Genomic DNA, 17,176 nt, shown 5'->3' on the forward strand with positions numbered 1-17,176 from the left:
TCTCAATCGCTTCGCAGCCCATGCAAGTGCACAACATGTCTTTTCAAGCATTGAGTATCTCGACTCGCAATCTGTGAATTTCTTACTCAGGTAGTAGATGGCATGCTCTTTCCTACCTGTCTCGTCGGGTTGACCGAGAACACAACCCATGGAAGTAGTACTGTCAAATACATAATCAGCGGTCTCCCTGGGACTAGAGGCACAAGGATAGGAGGATTCTGTAAATACTATTTTATCTTCTCGAATGCCCTTTGACAATCATCATTCCACCTGATAGCCTGATCTTTTCTCAACAATTTGAATATTGGCTCACACGTGGCTGTTAGGTGAGAGATGAACCTTGCAATGTAGTTCAACCTCCCTAAGAAACCACGGACTTGTTTCTCTGTTCTTGGCTCAGGCATTTCCTGTATCGATTTCACTTTGGCCAGATCCACCTCAATCCCTTTTCCGCTAACAACAAAACCCAGTAGTTTTCCAGATCTCACCCCAAAAGTACACTTGTTCGGATTAAGCCTCAACTTGAATTTCCTCAAACGCTCAAACAGTTTCTGCAAATTCACCAAATGTTCTTCTTCTGTCTGAGATTTGGCAATCATATCATCAACGTAAACCTCGATTTCATGATGAATCATATCATGGAACAGAGTCACCATCGCTCGCTGATATGTTGCTCCAGCATTTTTCAGACCAAACGACATCACCTTGTAGCAGAAGGTGCCCCATGGGGTTATGAATGTTGTCTTCTCCATGTCTTATGGTGCCATCTTAATTTGATTATAGCCAGAAAAGCCATCCATGAAGGAGAATACCAAGAACTGAGTCGTGTTATCCACCAAAACATCAATGTAAGGTAAGGAGAAATCATCTTTAGGACTAGCCCTGTTCAGATCCCGGTAGTCAACACACATCCGTACCTTTCCATCCTTCTTAGGTACCGGAACGATATTTGCAACCCATGGCGGATAATTTGTGACTGCTAGAAACCATGCATCCAACTGTTTTTGCACTTCTTCCTTTATCTTGACAGCCATCTCTGGTCTTGTTCTTCTGAGCTTCTGGTTGACCGGAGGACAAACTTCTTTGAGCGGCAAGCGACGTACCACGATGTCTGTGTCAAGCCCTGGCATGTCCTGATAAGACCAAGCGAAGATGTCAACATACTCTTGCAGCAATTCAATCAACCCCTTCTTCACATTGTCTTCCAAAGTAGCCCCTATCTTGATTTCTCTCTTGGCGTCCTCGGTGCCGAGATTAATCACTTCAACAGACTCTTGATGCGGTTGAATGACCCTTTCCTCTTGTTTTAATAACCTGGTAAGTTCTTCAGGGAGTTCATAGTCTTTATCACCCTCTTCTTCAGCTTGAAAGATTGGATTTTCAAAGTCGAAGCGAGCCATAGCAGAACCGTTATCAATAGGATCCGGTGATGTGCATCTGCATGAGTGATGGTATGTGCTTATGAGTGTGAAGAAAAAAAAAAGAAAAAAAGTGGAAACTAAACAAAACATTGCCATTTTTTTGAAAAACTGCAAAAATAGAAAGACAGGGAACGAAATATTTGAATGCAAAAAGACGTCCTTTATTTATGATAAAAAATGCAAGTGTCACATAGATGAGCCCTACAATGAGTCATTACGCCCTGGCGGAACGTAAGACTTGGATATGCATGAATAAACAAATAAAATTACTCCTCCAGACAAGTGGCTTGGACAATCTCCTCAGAAGACCAATTGTTGAGAACTTCACCCGGGATCCTCGGACGCACCCAGTTATCGATGTCGCAATCACTATCCCCATCTTCATTGTTGACCGCGGAGACTAATTTGACTTCTCCTTCAACCATGTTAACGTTGGCTCCACCATGCTAGGGCATGGGATTGTTGACGACATTAGGAGCTGGTGCAAAGTTAACGGCCTTTGAATCAATGAGGTCCTGAACTACGTGCTTAAAAGCTTTGCAGTTCTCAATATTGTCTTCCAATCTTCTAAACATGGGGTCCACACCATGACCCATACCAAAGTCTTCCTGCAGCAGGGGGAACTGATTGTCCTGATCATCATGAACGGGCTGTTGACCAGAGGTGACATGTAGGACTGGGATAGGCCCCAGTCCATTGGGTCCATTAGCCTCTCCAGCTGGAGGATCAGTCACCGTCTCTGGTTGAGCAGGGGGATTCCTCTGTATCATCTGCCTGAGCTCTTGATGTCCCTGAGCCACCCCTTGAACCACATCCATGAATTGATTCATGCGGATTTTCATCTCGGCGAACTCTGCCTGTAGGCTTTCCATTACTCTTTGTTGGTTTCTGCGGGTACCGTATCGGTGAATGCCTGGGTCAGCTATCCTGATAATGGAACACCAAACAAACTGAGAACACTGTGGCGGTACTTGTTATGCAAGACATGCTAATGAATATGTAAATACAATGACATGTTTATCAATTCCAAAGGTATTCTACCCCTTTGATTCCAGTCTCTCAATAGATAAACAATGTAAAAAAAAAGACTAAGTCGTTGATGAGAACCAAGAAAATTCCGACTAGAATCAAGTAGAAGATATAAACCCCACAGAAATGGATAAACATGTGTGAATGATTATGAATGCAAAATGATGTGATGCAAAATGATGTGAATGCAGTGCAGTGGCATGGGAATCAAGATCGCTGTATCTGCTTGAACATCTGTCAGGTTGCACTGTCTGGAGAGAAATTAAGAGCACACTAAACAAAGGTCATGGGATGGATCATGTTATCCTTAATATCAACCACCCATTTTGGTGGATTATGGTTTACACCTTATCAACACCCAAGTTTCATTGATATTAAGGATACCTGATCGGATCAACCATGAATCAAGGGTTTGTTGAAAGTCACGAGCATGGAGTTTAGGTTAAGAACCACCCAAAAGGAGTGTACTAAGGTTTAAAACTTCCAAACATGTTGTACAAAAGGTTCCCATAGTCATAATCCCATCTTTCGGATATTATCGGAGGAACGACGACTCGTATTCCAAAAATATTCTCAAGAGAGACTCTTATGAGTGTAGTATCGCGTAACAATCGTATCAAATCTTACACTTGAACGACTTTCGCACTACGTCCTACGAATAGGCCAAGATGGGTTTGGTAAACTAAGGTCCTCGGCTTCTAAGGTCTATATTGGAAAAATTAATGTCTAACCACAACTTACTTGTGTGACATTATTGATCTCAACATGACCTCCACCAAGTGAATGGGCTTGCAAGTCAACTTGCTAAGGAAATAACTCCACACAAGTCGACAAGACTATGCCATTCTCCTATCCTAAGTGCAATCGAGTTCGGGTATAGAACTCATCTCACAAAGATCACCAAGCAGCCATAGCCAGCCAACAGATACAGCAATGATATGTACACAATGCAATAAGGTAAAGCAAGTAAATAAATAACTGTACAAAAGCATGAACACCCAATAAACAAACAAACTACAAAAGCTAGGAGGGACTCGCGTAGGGAAACCGGGTCCCCAGCAGAGTCGCCAGCTGTCGCAACCTGAAAAATACAGTGTGCGAAAAAACAATCGGCGAAAGAAAATGACAGAAGAGTCGCCACCGTGCGTTATTTATCCCAAAGGAGGGAAAGGAAACGCTCGAAGTAAACATGAAAAGAGGAAAGGACGAGACAGGGTCTCGCAACCAAATCTTGGGTTCGGGAGTCGATTATGCGAAGGGAAGGTATTAGCACCCCTACGCATCTGTAGTACTCTACGGGATCCACTTTTGCAGTTCTTGTCTAAAGGGTGTGAGTTTATCTTGTGTTGTTTACTAAAAAAGGGGTTAAATGAAAATGACTCGCGCGGGTGTCGCATCCACTGCATACGTATCTCATCTGAATATGAGAATCAGAGTCTTCGTAGCTCGGCTACCTAGGGGTTAGGGGGATGTGTGCTTGCTCTGACATCACGTCTAATGCCTGCGTATCTCATCTGGAATGAGAATCAGAGCAAGCTGTAGTTCGGCTAACTACGGGGTTATGGATTGGGCTTTGGACGAACGACGTTACTACGCAATCTACCGGATGCTCGACCTTTGGAGACTTACTCGCCTGTAGTAGAAGGAGTAAACGTGTGTTTAGGAGAAGAAAAATCAATGAAGGGTTAGGGTTTGGGATGCGCATGCAAAAGGAGTCCTGGACGAAGGAACCTGTAAAAAAAAAATAAACACACAAAAATATTGCCTCCTATCGAGGTCTTCCAGCTAGGAAAGTAGTAAAATGCGGGAAAAATGTAAAAGGTACCACACGGATGAAGATCCGAGGTAACAGCAATTAAAGGAATGGGAAACCCAGGGATCCTTCCAAGCTAAACACCATCAAAGAAAGTGAGTCAGTAAAGGTAATCTGAATGAAACCTCCAGGCGGTGTCCCACAAACAAAGTGGAACACCAGGCAAGCTATCCCTGCAAGAGTATGTGAGCCCTCACAAAAACTCAACAAAAGGGTTAGTGAAACACGATAAGCATTTTTTTCATGGATAACAGTATGGTTTCAGAAACCTCAAACCCTGTGGCATACACTTCAGAAATTAAACGATTAAGCATTCAAGGCATTATTTATACATTCATACATAATACATCACACATTTAGAACATTCAAATTGAAGGCGTAAAATAATGGGAATAGGGCAAACCTGATTGGAGCGCTTGATTGAAATTGAGTTGCACCCGTGAGGTTTACAAAACAATCTTTAGGGTTTATGTGAGGCAGAGGTGATTCTGTGCAGTTGAGTTCCCTTCAGGGTTTGGAGGTTGCTCTGAGTTCTCTGTCAGGTTTCTCTCCAGGTTTTGTCTAGGGTTTTGTTCCAAGGAAACCTCAGAGTATTTTGCTTCTCTTCCTTTTTCTGTCTCTTTTGTTTCAATGAAACTCTAGTATTTATAGGCTAATATTGGTAGCTTAGTGGGCTTTTGAGAGAGGTCCAAGTCCAAAAAATTTCTTTTATTTATTTTATTTATTTTATTTATTTATTTATTTATTTCGTTTTTCGTTTTTTTTCGTTTTATCGTTTTTTTTCGTTTTATCATTTTTTTTTAAAACATTCTGATTGCCATGATGAAATGAAAATGCTAAATGACCTAAAAATGAATGCGTGCATGAGGTGTAAAGCGTATACTTCCAGAAAAAATGAAAGGTAAATTTTGGGGTATTACAGTCATGAGATACATGCAAAGGATCTCTCTTTGGGTAGCTACCACGGTGTTATCACCTCTTCCGAAAAGGGTGAAAGCAAGCGCCTTTTACGCATAGCGAAATAGAACACCAAAAGCTCTTAATGTCAAACTCCTTCAGGATATCTCCCAGCCCATAGATGGGCAATTGGAGAATATGCCCTGATTCTTCTACACTAAGCTAATAGTTTTAGTTAAAAAGACGTAATTTGAGAGTACCGTATTAGTATCTCGTTCCTTCTATCCACTTCTTTTACAACTTAAAGTCTAAGGTGCTAAGAAACTCAAGGGTTATATGTTCAAAGGTAGGCGTTTTCCGTTGTATGGAACCAAGTAAACAAATTGTGTGGAAAATCCAATCTATTTTGGCTTTAAGGCCAAGAGTAGTAAGGATGCTTTCGCACATGTACCTTGACAGAGAAATCTTTCGCTTGACGAATGTTAAGTACCACTTAGCTTGTGTGTCGTCTTCAAAGATGGTGTTGTGAAGATTTTATGCACAAGTGGTTTCCCTCTTGCAACGCCTTGATGACTCTACTACTTGTTTTACCTTGTCGACTCTCTTTGGTGCCACTGGTGAATGAAGCTTTTTGAGAAAATTTTGAGGTGAAGAATTTGGAGAATTTATACCCGAGAGTAGGCTTAGGATGGTGGATGGTGAAGTTTTTGTGAAGGTAGTTTTGTGGTTGGGGTAGTAGGAGGTTAAAGTTGGAAAGCTTTATGGTGGAGAATAAAGGGGTTTGTGTGAAGGTTTGTGAAAAAGGTTAAGAGAATATGAAGAAGATACGAGATTTGGAAAGAGAATAAGAGGTGATAACAATGGTTAAAGATTAGATTTTGGGTATTTAAAGGGAATTAATGGTTGATGATTGGTTGAAATTGGAGATGTGTGAGGTCCCAATGAGATTTTAATTTGGAAAAGATTTGAAATTTTGGAATCTCCCTTTCCATGCCCTTCTACGGCCCATAGCACGTGCTATAACCATCCATAGTAGGGCGCTGGTTCCCAAGGCTTTGTGTTGGTTATAATAGGGTTTGGTGGTTGGGCATGCTATAAGTGCCCGTAGTAGGCCATTTCTTTTTCTATGGAATTTTTTGTTTCTTGGGGTTTTTGGGTTTTTCTTCCGGACATGATTCCACAATTGGTTTTTCTAAGCTTTTTCCAACAATTTGGCACTTGTCCTACTTTGTTCGTGTGAGCTCTTTATTAACTAAAAAACATTAGTGCGAAAAAGCATGGGTTGACTCCCATGAAGCACTTTGTTTAAGGTCATTTAGCTCGACCATCTACACCCTTAACTCAAGAGGGTGCCTCTTTCAAATTGGAATCTGTAGCGGGGTATTCGTTACCTTTAGATTTATTGACTAAATCAAAATTAAATCATACAATTCGAGTCGCCACCGCACTTCTATTTATCCAAAGGAAAGGTTAGAAAGCGTACAAAAACCGAGAAGTTTTATAAAATCAAAAACTAATAAAAATGTCAGAAGGAATCCGTTCATGTGGACTGAGTAGAGGCGTTGTCATTTTGTTTTCTCTCTCACTCAAAGTCTTCATTCGTAGCAGCTAGCACTGAGATTGAAGGAATCCGTTCGTGTGGACTGAGTAGAGGCATTGTCATCGTTCAACGTTCGTGATCGCTCCGTAGATCTGCATCAAAGGTTTCAATCGTCACAAGAGGTAACGATTCTATCACTGGTCATGCCCATTCGTAAGGATCACTAAAGGATAAATTTTAATTTCCGCTGCGTTTTGGATCGCCATTCTCCTTCAGTGGTATCAGAGCCACTTACGAAACCATGCATCAGATAGCTTTTTATTTTTCTGTATTAATATGATTAAAAGACAGAATGAATCAATTAATTAAACGAGTAATTAAATTTGGCATCATGTGTGTACGATTTGGATGATTGACGTTGACCGCTTCCTGGAGTTTTTCTGGGTGTTCCAACATGTTGAGCTTCACAAACCTAGCTAAGTTGCGGAACTTGCCATTCCATTCAACATAGAGCTCTTGGAGTTTCTTGATGACCTGTTGATCTTCATCTAAGGTTGCTCTAGCCTCTCTATACAACCTTTTCCAGTATACACAATCATTCTTTAGGAGCATGTAGGTTGCATCACCTTCTTGGCTCTCCAAAACTGCAAACCTCCTATTAGCTTCTTCCAACTGGTACTTGAGATGGTGACAGTTTCTTTCAGCTTCTTCTTTTTGGAGTATCTCGCGAGACAACTTTTCCTTGCATTTCTTCAGAGTGTCCCTCAGTTCACGGATCTGTTCCTCAAAGTCGAGCTTAATTTCTTTCTTATCCATAAGAGATTTATCCAACATTCTCCCTAACTCACAGATTCTATATTCAGCTTTCTTGAGCTCTTCCTTCCTAGTTCGGATCACTGATGTGGAACCTATAAGGATATGATCGAGATCGTCCTTCTGGTCTTCCAATAGCCTGGATCTCTTGTTATTATCCTCAAGTTCTTGGGCTTTCCCCTTACGTTCCTCTTTCAAATTCTGATTTTCCAAGATAACTCGGTTCATATGAATTCGTAATTCAGTATTCTCCAATTCGAGCTCCTTAACCTTAGTAGTGAGTTTCTCCATGTCCTTAGGGAGTATGGGCTTGGGCTCATGAGTTTTGGGAAAAGCTAAAGCCTTTAAGATAAATGGCAAATGTATTTCCCCAACTCTTTCTTTCACCTATCGATTGTAAGGCTCTTTGGCAAGAAGGTTTCTTTTTCCAAACTCTTTGCCCTTCCTAACAACCTTTAACCAAGCCTTTCGTATTGCTCTTACATCAGGATTGCTTGCTTGGATGTCAAAGAGCACAAATGGTTGTAAGTCCTTTGCATTAGGAGGACCATCCATGGAGTAGCCGTGTTGCATTCGAGATAACATAGGGTTATAATTGATGCAACCCTTAGTACCCAACAACGGTACATTAGGAAATTCCCCACAGCTGACTATAATTTCTGGGGTTTCCCACTCTCGGATATACCATCGGATGGAACTTGCAGTGAGAGAAGCTAATCTTTGAGGAGACTTAAGTTCTTTTGCCACAAAAGGTCCTTCTTCGGGCATGTGTTGCATGAACCAAGTATAAAGCAAAGGAGCACAGCACAACAAAGTTTCACCCCTCTTTTCATGTCGAGCGTGAAGGGCATGGTAAATGTCAGCTAAGAGAAATGGTACGGGATTTCCAAAGAGAAAGACTTTTATGGCTACCTGATCCACAAATTTTTCAACATTTGGGAAGAGCACAATCCCAAGGATCAATAAAGCCAACACAACATAGAATGCATTCCAATTTCCCTTTTTCTTGAACTTCAGAGCTAAATCTTCCAAAAACATCATGGCAAAACCTTCACAACCCCCTTTCTCAACCCAATTGTCTAGAACAGTTGGGACATTGATACTTAGGGCTGAAGCTATCTTCTTTGGGCCTGCTTCTTCTTCGAGCTTTGGAAATGGATTGAAATATTTCAATTTGAGACCCACAATTCTCTCAACTTCTTCCAAAGTAGGAGCTAGTTGGAAATCAGCGAATGTGAAACAGCGTAGAGGCGGATCATAATATTGTGCCAAAGAGCCGATAATCCCATAGTCAACTTTCTTAGTCAGAAGGCTCAAAATTTTCCCATAGTTTTTTCCGAAGTCATCACGTTTACTGAGAGTCAAATCAGAGATCAGACCCTTCAGACTGTCCAACTTAGGTTCCTTGTACTTAAGTGTGAAAGTGTTTCTCCTTGGAGTTGTCATTTTTAATCTCAATTCCTGAAACAAATAAGAGACAACTAAGAGCTTGCTTTTTATGATGTTGATGCAATGTATGTGGATGAATGTGATGCATTTTTGTATAAGTTCAATAGGCTTAAGGAATAGATAAGTCTGATTGCTTCGTATAGAACATGGTTCTCACCAGGTATGACCTAAGGTTTCAAAAAAAGTTCCTAGAGTCATGGATCCATTAGACTGTTTGCTACCTGTGGCAACATACTTGCCGGGCATCAACTCCATCTAAAGAATCTACTCTAAGTGAGGTTCTCGCATCGATCCAACGAGAAATTCAACTCGCAGACCCATGCTACGCAACCATCTTTCCTAGTTGGACAAAGAATTAAGGTTTTACAAACGGTTCTCAGAGTCATGGATCCTAAAGAAAATATCGGAGCTTACGGCAACTTACTTGCCGAGCGACAACATCCTCTCAAGAATCTACTCTAAGTAAGGTTCTCGCACCGACCCAACGAGAAATTCATCTCGCGGACCCGCACTACTCAACCTCGTCCTATCTTATGTTTTTACTTGAGACTCGGGTAAAAAGTCGTTCCCACAAGGTTTGCAATCAGAGTATCCAAGTACCAAAGCATAATGGAACCAATACAACAGATTTATATCAATATGACAATAAAGATAGCAAAATCAAGAAAGAAAATCCACACAAGTAAACAAACAAAGGAACACAAACGACCTAACTAGGCTTGACTCACTTAGGGAGAGGTGTTCCCCAGCAGAGTCGCCATCTGTCGCACCTCGAAAAATGAGAACACGACTTAGCGAAATGCAATCGCACGCTCGCAATGATGGACTGAACAGAGTCGCCACCGAACTTTATTTATTCCTAAAAAGGAAAGGGGAAATATCGATAAAACCTAAGAAAGAACGACAATGATTATGGTCGTCGCAACCAAATCAGGGTTCGGGAGTCGATTGCGCAGGGGGAAGGTATTAGCACCCCTCACGTCCGTTGTACTCAACGGGAACCATTAGGTTAATTGTGTGCGTTATTGATAGCTTAGAAATGTTAGGTTTCTCGAGTTATTAGGTGGGAAAGAAAGAATAGAAGAGAGAAGAATGTTTTTGGATTTTGCAACGAAGGGGACTAAACTTAAGTTTTTTTATTAATGAGCCTGACAAGATTTACAAATCTTGCTCCTATGTATCTCCGGGTGCAATAGAGAACTCAAGGCTTACGTAGTTCTGGGTAGAAAATGTTTGTTTGTTGGTCGATTTTAGCAAAAGCTATATTGTATTAATCGATGAAAACATTGTTTTACCCAAAACATATGAGAAGCGTACGTATACCACACATCGAATGGATTTACAAATCAACATTCGGAAAAACGTCACTTATCTCAACTCAACAATTATGGCCGAAGCATTGCTTTGCATCATCTCAAGACAAGATGTCTTTCGTTTATGAAAAGGGTTTTTCTATTAATCGCACGGCGACGAAGAAAAGAGTTTGATTGGTTGGATGTATTTTTGGGCTTAAAAGACGAGTATTTATGACTGGCAAGCTCTTACAACTTGTGCCTAATACTCGGGACTACGTTTGGACCTTTCACCCAGGTAATCTTTTTCTTTCAATTTTATTGAGAAAAGACGTTTGAATATTTACAAATATTTTAAAGAGAAGACGAATACATAGGGCTTACAAGCTCTTACAACTTGGGCCTAATATTCGGGATTACGACTAGATATTCCATCCAGGTAATCTTTTTCTTCAGATTTTATTGAGAAAAATACGTTTGAATATTTATAAATATTTTGAAGAGAAGACGAATATATAAGGCTTACAAGCTCTTACAACTTGGGCCTAATATTCGGGATTACGACTGGATATTCCATCCAGGTAATCTTTTTCTTCAGATTTTATTGAGAAAAAGATTTGAAATTAAATTAAAAATGATTAATGTACAAAGGTTTGAAATTAATGAAAATTAAATGGATATTGCTTAAAATCTCATTTTAAGAAGCCCCCAAAAGTAAGTCGAACGAAATAAATAAATAAACAAGTTATTTACAACACATTTAAAAATTAAATCGAAAAGAATAAAATCAACAAGTATTTAAAAAAATAGGACTAGATAAAAAAGGTATAAAATGGTAAAATAAATAGTAAGTTATAAAAAATTTAAATAAAATAGCAAGTATAAAAATAAAAATAAATTAAGATATGTTATTCCCAAGTATTGAACCCATCCCACTAAAGAAGATGAAATTGCTTTCTCTCCACTTGGCCACTTATGGTCATTTGTTAACTCAATCAACGGCTTAAGTATATAACAAAATAACAAATGAAACATAGTAGAAAAAAAGGAAAGCCAGCATGGGCCGCTGGGTCAGGTTACCTAAGGCCCACGAACCTAAGTCCCAGACTCGGGTCAGTGGAGGCCCACTTCAGCAGTATCCAAACGCAAAAAGGGCTAGAAGGAAACACAACGGTCACCCTAGCCGCTGGCTGTTGGGTGACGGAAACAACAAATTGCCAACAATAATGGTTGGTCTGCGGGTTTTAATGTAAAGAGGCAGATGAAAGTGAAAAGCTGGCCTTGGGAAGTGGGAAATGTGTCGTCATCAATGGCCTTTAAACCCTCTTAAAACAAAAATAGACTACTCTAGGAAAGATATGAAAACACTGTTTCCACCTCCACCTTAACCTCTCTTTCCTCTGTTTGAAATGTTCATCTTCCTTTCGTTCCTAAATCAACTTCGCTCATAGAAACAAAAATCATGGTTTTACTTCTCCTAACCAAACACAAACCGATTTCAGCATTAAGGGAACATACCGGATCAGAATACCTTGGAGACGAGTGAACACGTATGAGATCTCTTACACTTCTTACTTCTTCGAGCTTTGGAAATGGATTTCGAAAACAGGGCCAACAGTAGTATCACCGTCTTCTTTCTATGAGTTCGCGAATGCTAATCGCTTTTTGAAGTTTTCTCGCAGAACTCTTACTAAGATCTTTTCTTTTTTGTTATTGAACAGTTTCCGGCCGCCCTTCATGAAGAGAGTATTCCTCCTTTTATACTCACCCTGCTAGGGTTTTGAGTTGGCTACTGAGATCAACAGGGGTATCCCACTTGGAAGTGCTTGAGGTGCTCTAGTTTGTCTACCCTATTTTGGTGTTTAATCTGGAAAAGGTAATATGAACCTTGTACTTTCTTTTCTTGAATTTGTTTCGATTCCTTTTGGGTCGCTTGTGGACTTTTACCGCCGGTAAAAGGCTATTTACTGCTGCGAATTTACCGGAATATAACATGTGTGGTTTGATACTTGCAGGATCTTGTTGCTGTGAATTTTCAATCTGACTCGGCTTAGAAGTTTTATTAATTTGGTCCAAATGAATATATGATCTTGTTATGGAGTCATTAGTTTCAGTATTCGCAGTCTTCAATTGATGATGTGGAGCTTGATTTCTAAGGACAGGAACTTCAGATAAGGCTGTAATAATGTCATCATGTTTTCTTTTACTCACAGCAACAAAATTGTTAAGAGTTAACTGAACGTGTCTTGGTGAATCGGATGAATATTGATCAATTGTCCTTGAAACACAGGAAGCTTGATTGCGCCAAACACTATGAGCAGATGTTGACTGTCTTCCACTTGTATCAATACCAGTTTGCATATGCAACTTTGTATGTTCCATTTTGCCAAGCAAACCGAGATCGTGAGAGTTAGGTCCAGGCATTTTGTTGCAATTGTTGCTGCATTGAAACCTTTGGTTGTCGCAACATATGTGCAGAATGATGGCTTGTTTGCCAGGGTCAGTTCCAAACTGTTGTTGCCGTAACCCCGGTACATTATTTCCCGACTGCTGTTGATGTATATTTGCTAGATTGTTTTGCCGATTTATTAACTGTTGTTATTGTCCTGGATTAAGAACTTGAGACTGTAAAACAAGTCATGGATCTGGCAGATTATTGCTAGGGCCTCCTTCATTTGATGGCATATTGCTGGCAATGGTGCTTTGAGATTTGGTCTCCATTGTAAGCATCTTCATACAAATCATCCGGAGATAATCGGACTGGCTTATGGCAGCAGCACAGATTTTATCTTCAAACCTTTGAGCAATCTTCCGAAGTTCAGGTAATCCCTCATTCCCAGAAACAGGAAGATGTTTTTTTTTTAATATGTCCATTATAGTGTTGACAATTCTTCACTACATAGCTCCTGTAATCCATTAATCACTTCGGATTGTAGGATTTCCCCTATTGTTGGACGTGATGATGGTTCAGGATGCAGCAACCAAAGACAAAAGCCAGCTTCCTTAGGATTTTCTGATAGGAAAGCTGGAGGAAGAATCCTATGATGAAGATCAGACATTGTTGCAATATGTGCTTTTTCAGAGTCAAAATGACCTAGTAACTCAAAAAGGAGTACATCTAGGCAGTCGATGTTTGATGATGTTGTGCAACCTCCCTCCGGACTTGCGTACCACTTATTTTCCCATCTTTCACATAAAGATATAGATGAAAATTCACATGTATTCTCTTTACTCTCAGCAGCTGCCAAGTGTTCAATGGCATTGCTTTGACCATCATTGTGTGATTTTCTAGCTAATATCTCCGGAAAAGATGTAGATCCAATATCTTCCCAGGCACTAGATGTAGCCAGGCCACTACTTATCAACCCAATATCACTTAATGAATTTCCATTTCCAGAATTATTTGTCATGTGATAAAGATTCTGCCAATGTTTTTGTTGATTATACATTTGCACTTGACTATTTGATGTACCAATATCAAAGCTCGAACCATTATAACTTTTTACCGTTAGTTCCTCAACAGTCGCATATGGATGTTGTGACGTAGCCGCTTCACTAACAGCCTGAACTACATTTTTACCTTGTAGAATAGCATTATATTCCAGTGGTTGTTGCGATTTTACAATTTTTCGGCTATCCATTTTCGGTGAATACACATCATTCTCCTTGGTCTGGCGCTGTGAATCCTCAGAGGCCTCTAATTGAATTCTCTCATTAACCAATTCTTCATCCATAACTAATAACTTGGTCAATCACGTAAGCTCCATATTTAGCAATCAACACACAAGCTAAAAATGAACGCGGTTATTTGATAATTTTGTGGAACAGAAATAAGTCGGTGTGTGAAGGAAGAACACGCGCTGTCAAGTCTCACCACACATGAATGAATGAGAATCTCAATATGAAATGAAAGAAAATATGAATGCAAATTTTAAAAAATGTGAAAAACGTAAAAATATGAAATAGTAAATATGAACATGAATGAAGGAGTATATATGGAATTTCTTTTGAATTATGAATGAATGGAAAAGTGAATATGCATGATGACCCAAAATAAAATATTTGGCACTTGACACATGGTTTACTCGAAAGGGGGGTGAAAACTGGTAGTAAGACAAATGGCAGGTGAATAATCACCCCGATGAAATTGGGACGAAAGATGAAACATGAGGTTCACCTGATTCTAACAAAGGAAAGAGTTTTCAAATCTCACATGGTTAAGGAGATTAATCATCTTATACCAAAAATCAAGAGACAAAGCCCAAAAGACAAACATGGACTGGTCGTGGTAGCGAGTCCAACAACAAACGTTTTTTTTGATAGCATCATGACCAGATGGAATGGTCGTGAAGAAAGAATGCAAACGAGTGATTGATGGGGAAAAAATTTCAGGGCCAAAATCGGGGTATGACAGTTGCCCCTATTTAAACATCCTCCACCAGAGGAAAATGAAACAGCACTTTTCATCAGATCACAGTGGGGGATGGTTAAATACCATGGAGACCCAGATTTTGAACCTGAAAAATGCAAATGCTATGATATGATATGCATGGGTGAAAGACCCCTTTTTTTATTTGTTTTGCTAGGGATATGATCATACATGAGATAAACCCTAACATGATATTTTATGATGGATACAGATTGAAACAAAGATCTGCGGGGAATGATGGAGACATGTTGTAATGGTGGCCCACGGGAAACAGAAATGAAAGTGAAAACTTGTTGGGGATAACAATCCTGCTGGAGGAAAGAAAACTGGGGAATATGCAAAGAGATTTTAACAACAAATTCGAACATGACCCAACAACAATAGAAAACCCAAAGAAAACTGCAATAACAGGTTCATACATGACCTGATAATATTGGAAAACATGCAAAGCAAGTATCGTTAATAGGTTCATACATGACCAAGAACTTTAGAATACATCAGACAGTTCTGGAGATTTCTCACGAGAAATTCATCCGATCAGAGATTTTTGAGATTCCCAACAGGGAATTTATGCAAAACAAAGATAAGCAGGAGTCTTCTTATAAGTAGATCATCCACGCAAAAGGCTACGATGATTCTTTACAAAGAAATCGAACAAAACCATCATCATTGGAGTTTTCTAACACGAAAAACCTCCAAGCTTCTGGGAATTCCTCAAGATGATGAGTCATACATGACTTTCACGGAACCATCAAGAAAGACAGGGTATTCAAACTCTCTGTACGTGCCAACAATAATTGGACTTTGACCGTAAGCAATGGATTACAACCAAACTTTTAACGGATAGGTGCCAACAACAATTGGACTTTGACCGTAAGCAATGGATTACAACCAAACTTTTAACGGATAGGTGCCAACAACAATTGGACTTTGACTGTAAGCAATGGATTACAACCAGCTTTTAACAGATTTCTCCAACAACAATTGGACTTTGACTGTAAGCAATGGATTACAACCAACTTTTAACAGATTTTGCCAACAACAATTGGACTTTGACCGTAAGCAATGGATTACAACCAGCTTTTAACGGGTTTCGCCAACAACAATTGGACTTTGACTGTAAGTAATGGATTACAACCAACTTTTAACAGATTTTGCCAACAACAATTGGACTTTGACCGTAAGCAATGGATTACAACCAGCTTTTAACGGGTAGGTGCCAACAACAATTGGACTTGACCGAAGGAAATAGTAAAATATTCATTATCACATCAGAGTTTCCCAGCACCAATTGGACTTGAAATAAATCCCAAGGACTATGGGATTTTTTTTTAAAATAGATACTAGTAACCACTGGATTTTTGATGATAATGCCAGTAATGACTGAATTTTGGAGATGCCAATGACGATTTGAACTTTTGAAACGATACTAGTGACAACTGGTCTTTGGGTCAAGAGATAACAATCAACAACGGGACCGAAGGGGCCACACACATGAGTACAGAGTACATTTTGAACCATGCATGATTTAATTTTTGTTTTATGCATGATATATGAATGATCATGATATGCAATGCTGACAATAGGCAGACTGGGAGTTTGTAGGGACTGTTTATAGAGATTCTGATTCCTCAACACCAATAACTCAAACCCGTACAATTAATAGGCCTATTCAGAGGGGAATCTATCAAGATTGACAGTTATAAATAACCAAAGGTCCACCCTTCCAGAGGGTTAATAAGTTGTGTTCCATGGATATTTTTGTTGGTGATCCAGGAGTATTTATGCAATCTTGAGACTTTCGGAAAAACAAATGATTTTCTCTTGATTTTCACATATATCAAAGTAATTTTGTTCCTTTCACTAAATTTCAAATTCTTTTCAAGTTTCAAAATTTCATTATTAACAAATAGATGACACTTTGCATAACAAAGAAAAAACATAGAAGAACGCAATTAACACTGATTGATAGGCAAAACTTGTATTTTATTCAAGGATGGTAGCACACAAATGGCGTAGCTCCATGGAATGTTACAATTTTGAAAAATGGCAATAAGGAAAGGTTTATGTTGAATTCAGTGACCACTAACATCCCCAATAGATATGATTCCCCAAAACCTTGCTTCTAAGGGGAGTAACTGGATTGATCTTCCGCCTCAGATTCTTCGGTGTTAATCAGTAACAAACTGATGCAGTTTATGCCTTGTGCCCCTAACTTTTGCCTGGATCGGCCTTTTGGGTTTTCAATCCACCGGGACGCTCTTTTTTTGCCTAAGTTGCCCTTTCAGGTTTTCAACTAAGCGAGCTATCATTTTTATTCATCCCTAACTTCTTCCTGGATCATCCCTTCGGGTTTTTGATCCACCGGGATACCCTCTTTTTTTTTGCCTAAATCGCCCTTTCAGGTTTTCGACTTAGCGGGTTTTTATTAGGAATAGTATTTTTTAACTGCATCAGAGTTCACGGGGTGTGAGAGCTCTTCATCATCCATAG

Source organism: Lathyrus oleraceus, chromosome 2 (assembly GCF_024323335.1).
Source record: "Lathyrus oleraceus cultivar Zhongwan6 chromosome 2, CAAS_Psat_ZW6_1.0, whole genome shotgun sequence".
Taxonomy (NCBI): Eukaryota; Viridiplantae; Streptophyta; class Magnoliopsida; order Fabales; family Fabaceae; genus Lathyrus; species Lathyrus oleraceus.